Raw genomic sequence first — 6,140 nt, 5'->3', positions numbered from 1 at the left:
GAATGACGGCTTTGAAGGTCGAGTATCACTGCTGTTTGTAGAATGAGTAGATTGGGATTCCCCTCTAGTTTCTCTTGTGTAGTTGCTGAAAAAGGAATTTCAAGCCTTTTAAGTACCGCCTTACTCTGCTTGAGAGTTTAGGTATTCTCTGTCTTAGGGTATTAGGCCTCTTAGTTGTTTTAAACTGGTTTTGTTCCCTGTTGTTGTTGGGTTTTGATTTTGGTTTTTTAATTGAAGGCGTGAACTACCACCTTGGCTGTTCATTTTAAGTCTCCTTCATGTTCCTTTCCTTCTATCTGGCTTAGTCACACTGTTTCAGCTTAGGGTCTTGCTGTGATTTATAGGATCCTACATATTTGAGAAGACAGAGAACAATAATTTGAAAGACTGTGTTAAAATAAGTGTAGCATAGATTCAAAGATTAAACAACTGTCAATGGGCTGGAAACTTGGCTCGGTGGTTAACAGCACTTGTTTGTTCTTGAAAAGGACCCAGGTTTAATCCTAACACCCACACAGAGGCTTAACACTTCCTCAGGCTCCAGGCATGTTTGTGGTACATAGACAGACATACAAAGCACTAGAGGAATAAAATGAATCCAAAAATTAAAATAACAATCGTCAAATGTAGTCTTCAAAGAAAATTTGAAATAGGAATTTATAAGCATACTCTGATACACTCAGTGGGATTCTACCAGGATAACACCTGGAAGTTTCTCTTTCCCCTTCTTTCTCCAAACTGAAAGCTCTTTCCTTTCCCCTTCCCCCACTTTCCTTGGTGCTGAAGAAACTTACAGTGTTGGAAAAAATTGTACATGTTTTCCATACACAGAGAAACAATGCATTTTGCTGGAGGTATAGGAATTGTTCATTTTTTTTTCATTTCAATTGTGATCTTACACAGCCCAGGGTGGCCTCAGACCTCTGATATTCTTGCCTAAGTCTCTGTAATGCTAGGATTGCCACCGAGCTTGGCTGCTTTGTCTTTAAGAATATATCATTTGGGCTGAAGAGGGCTCAGCAGTTAAGAGCACTAGCTGCTAGATTGAATTCTCAACACCTACATGACCGCTGTGTAATTCCAGTTCCAGGTGACCTTAGCCCTTCTGATCTCTGCAGGGACTAGTCATGCAAGTGATGCACAGATATGCATGTATTTATGCAGGCAAAATACCCACACACATAAAAATAATAATTAAAAGGTATTTAAAGTTGGGTGTGGTAGCATGGGTCTTTAAACCCAGCACTTGGGAGGTATAGGTAGGTGGATCTCTGAGTTCCAGGCCAGCCTGATCTACAAATTGAGTTCCAGGGCTGTTACACAGAGAAACCCTGTTTCAGAACAACAACAAATAATAATAGTAATAATAATAATAAAATATTTTTTTAAATACAGTCTTTAGGGTGAGAGAGGTGGCTCAGGAGTTTAAGAATATTTGTTACTCTTACAGAGGACCCAGGGTTCAGTTGCCAGCACCTGCATGGCAGCTGACAACCATCTATAATAAAAGTTCCAGGAGATTCAGCTCCTTTCTCTGGCATCTATGGTATTGCATGCATGTGTGAACTACCAAGTGCAGGAGAAACAGTCAGACTCATAAAAATATACAAACTATTTTAAAACTACAAAACTTGCAATAGATTAGGTGCCCTGTATCCATTAAAGTGTTATGACACATACATACTAAAAAGCAAAATACATTCTCACAGAATTGAAGAGACCTCATGGAAATCATAAGGTAGGTGGAGAAGACAAGAATGAAGGGAAGCTGAGACGTTTGATCAATTCAGAGTTTAGTCCACTGTTGTCACATTTTCCTTCTACCCCTGATCCCTTGTAATCTATTCATTATCAAAGTGATCTCCCATGATGGGAATAAAACAGCTACCCTAAAAATAAGTCATAGTCATTTTGAGAGCTCTGACACTATGTTAGGAATGTATTTAATATCAGGATGAAAGTGGTAGACCCTATAGCCCTTGGGGGAAGTGGCTGGGGTAAAAGGATCTTGAGTTCAAGGGCACCTGAGACCGTGTATGGAGAAACATGTAGGGGCTCCATGGTAGAAAACAAGAGCATCAGACTCTCAAAGGGATTAAGTTTGTTTTAAGTGTGGCCAAGAGCAAACCTTGTAAAGCGGGTTTCAGGATGCTGGCAGTGGGCAGCAGGGTATCGCTGACTCATCTTGTGGAACAGATAAGATTACAGGGTAAGGATCTTCCCAGTGGAAGCAAAACCCTTGATGTCTTGACCAGAACCTGCTTCCCGGGATAGAACTGTTACTGTCCTGTGTCTCATGCCTGAAAGGAAGGACCAAAGGAATGAAGAGACAAAGAAAAGGAAGAAAGAAAGGTGGGGGGGGCGGGGGGGGCATGACTGCTTCTAAGTATGGTGGAGGGGAAGTTTATTATAGATATGTGGGAGGCCATAGTCAGAGGCAGACACATTTGGGAAAGTCCAGAACTATATGGGAAGTAGGTGGATGGGACACCCAGTACAGTGGCCAGAAGGCCAAAAGTACATAAGAGGAGTGGGTAACCAAACTGTCTGGATTATATAGGAAAGAGACTAAAGGAATGGCAGCCTGGGCCCTGGGCTGGAGAGTTCAGGGTAGAGTGTGGGGTATGCCAGCCTTATCCTGTAACAGGTAGGGATTGAGGGCTGCTGGGAGAACCTACCTGTAGGCCAGGTCTACTTTGATATGTTAAACAGGCACCTTGGAGACAGGTCCTGAGTTTGAAACTTAACACAGATGACTGTCAAAATAGTAGGCTCTGCAGCCGGGGTGGTGGTGGCACACACCTTTGATCCCAGCACTTGGGAGGCAGACGCAGGTGGATTTCTGAGTTCGAGGCCAGCCTGGTCTACAGAGTGAGTTCCAGGATAGCCAGGGCTATACAGAGAAACCCTGTCTCGAAAAACTGAAAAAAAAAAAAAAAAAAAAAAAAGTTTAACATCTGTTGGATGTTGGCTAACTTTTGTTATATTTAGTTACCAGGAATCAAACCAGGGTCTTGTATATCCTAGCTAAATGTGCTATCACTAAACGACGTAGCTACCCCTTTTTAGTTTTTGAGACAGGTTCTCATTAATTTGCCTAGGTTGCCTTTGAACTCACAATCCTTCTGCCCCAGCCTTTAGAGTAGCTGAGGTCACAGGCATGCTCCAATGAGCCTGGCCTAGTTACTCTGTTTTAAATTCTAGAATCTCTATTTGAAACTTTCTGTCTTTTGATATAGTTCCCCTTAATTAAGTCATCAACTTACTGAATGTATTTTAGTTACTTTACTTCTTTTAGTCACAGTTACTAAGGTGATTTCAGTAGGAGTGGCCTCCATAGACTTCTGTGTTTGAATGTTTGACCCATAGGGTGTGGCACTCTTAGGAGGTGTGGCCTTGTTGAGGTAGGTGTGGCCTTGTTGGAGGAAGTGTGTCACGGGGGGGGGGGGGGGGGGGGAGGGGAATAGGGTTTGAGGTCTCAGAAGCTAATGCCCAGGCTCCATGGCTCACAGTCTTTCCCTACTGGGAATCAAGATGTAGAACTCTCATGGCAACATCTAGTCCCACCTCTTGTTCCCAAGGCAACTAGGAGATGATTGGCTTCCAGGCAGCTAGGACGAGAATCTTAAAGCCCATGACCACAATGACACACTCCCTCCAACAAGGCCACACCTACTCCAACCAGACTGCACGTCCTAATAGTGCCACTCCCTGGGCCAAGCATATCAAACTACCATCCTGTCTGTCTTCAGATCAAGATGTAGAACTCTCTTAGCGCCTTTCCAGCAGCATGTCTGCCTGTGAGCCATGAAGTTTCCTGCCATGGCAATAATGAACTAAACCTCTGAACTGTAAGCCAGCCCCAGTTAAATGTTTTCCTTTATAAGAATAGTTGTGGAGTCGGAGGACAGTGACCTGCCCTGCAGGGAGCGCCATCTTGGCTCCGGGACTCCGCCGAGCTTAGTCTCTACAGGTCAGAGTGGGGACCACGGGGGCAGACGGCTTCTGGGACAGGCGGGAGCCACAGAGCCGCTGAGGCAGCACCCTTTTGGGGCCGCAGACTTCCGGCACCCTCCCAGCCGGAGGACAGAGACCTGCCCTGCAGAGAGTGCCATCTTGGCTCCGGGACTCCGCCGAACTTAGTCTACAGGTTAGAGTGAGGACCACAGAGGCAGACAGCTTCTGGGACAGGCGGGAGCCACAGAGCCGCTGAGGCAGCACCCTTTTGGGGCCGCAGACATCCGGCACCCTCCCAGTCGGAGGACAGTGACCTATCCTGCAGGGAACGCCATCTTGGCTCCGGGACTCCTCCGAGCTTAGTCTCTACAGGTCAGAGTGGGGACCACGGGGGCAGACGGCTTCTGGGACAGGCGGGAGCCACAGAGCTGCTGAGGCAGCACCCTTTAGGGGCCGCAGACATCCGGCACCCTCCCAGTCGGAGGACAGTGACCTATCCTGCAGGGAACGCCATCTTGGCTCCGGGACTCCGCCGAACTTAGTCTGTACAGGTCAGAGTGAGGACCACAGAGGCAGACAGCTTCTGGGACAGGCGGGAGCCACAGAACCCCTGAGGCAGCACCCTTTTGGGGCCGCAGACATCCGACACCCTCCCAGCCAGAGAACAGTGACCTGCCCTGCAGGGAGCGCCATCTTGGCTCCGGGACTCCGCCGAACTTAGTCTGTACAGGTCTGCTAACAGAGGATACTCAGAATCCCCAGAAGAACAACCTCTGAACAGAGACAACTATAACAACTCCAGAGATTACCAGATGGCGAGAGGTAAAGGTAAGAATCTTACTAACAGAAACCAAGACCACTCACCATCATCAGGACCCAGCACTCCCACTTCGCCCAGTCCAGGGCACCCCAACACACCTGAAAAACTAGACCTGGATTTAAAACCATATCTCATGATGATGGTAGAGGACATCAAGAAGGACTTTAAACAACTACAGGAGAACATGGCTAAAGAGTTACAAGTCCTTAAAGAAAAACAGGAAAACACAACCAAACTGGTAGAAGTCCTTAAAGAGAAACAGGAAAACACATCCAATCAGATGATGGAAATGAACAAAACCATACTAGACCTAAAAAGGGAAGTAGACACAATAAAGAAAACCCAAAATGAGGCAACACTGGAGATAGAAACCCTAGGAAAGAAATCTGGAACCATAGATGCAAGCATCAGCAACAGAATACAAGAGATGGAAGAGAGAATCTCAGGTGCAGAAGATTCCATAGAGAACATGGGCACAACAATCAAGGAAAATGGAAAATGCAAAAAGTTCCTAACTCAAAACATCCAGGAAATACAGGACACAATGAGAAGACCAAACCTACGGATAATAGGAGTGGATGAGAATGAAGATTTTCAACTCAAAGGACCAGCAAACATCTTCAACAAAATTATAGAAGAAAACTTCCCAAATCTAAAGAAAGAGATGCCCATGAACATACAAGAAGCCTACAGAACTCCAAATAGGCTGGACCAGAAAAGAAATACCTCCCGACACATAATAATCAGAACAACAAATGCACTAAATAAAGATAGAATACTAAAAGCAGTAAGAGAAAAAGGCCAAGTAACATATAAAGGCAAGCCTATCAGAATTACACCAGATTTTTCACCAGAGACTATGAAAGCCAGAAGATCCTGGACAGATGTTATACAGACACTAAAAGAACACAAATTCCAGCCCAAGCTACTATACCCAGCCAAACTCTCAATTAACATAGATGGAGAAACCAAAGTATTCCACGACAAAGCCAAATTCACACATTATCTCTCCACGAATCCAGCCCTTCAAAGGATAATAACAGAAAAAAACCAATACAAGGACAGGAACCACGCCCTAGAAACAACAAGAAGGTAATCCCTCAACAAACCTAAAAGAAGACAGCCACAAGAACAGAATGCCAACTTTAACAACAAAAATAACAGGAAACAATTACTTTTCCTTAATATCTCTTAATATCAATGGACTCAACTCCCCGATAAAAAGACATAGACTAACAAACTGGCTACACAAACAAGACCCAACATTTTGCTGCTTACAAGAAACTCATCTCAGAGAAAAAGATAGACACTACCTCAGAATGAAAGGCTGGAAAACAATTTTCCAAGCAAATGGTCTGAAGAA

Source organism: Mus caroli, unplaced genomic scaffold, assembly GCF_978045245.1.
Source record: "Mus caroli unplaced genomic scaffold, Mus_caroli_1 scaffold_6, whole genome shotgun sequence".
NCBI lineage: Eukaryota > Metazoa > Chordata > Mammalia > Rodentia > Muridae > Mus > Mus caroli.
Note: the sequence above shows the minus strand (reverse complement) of the source record.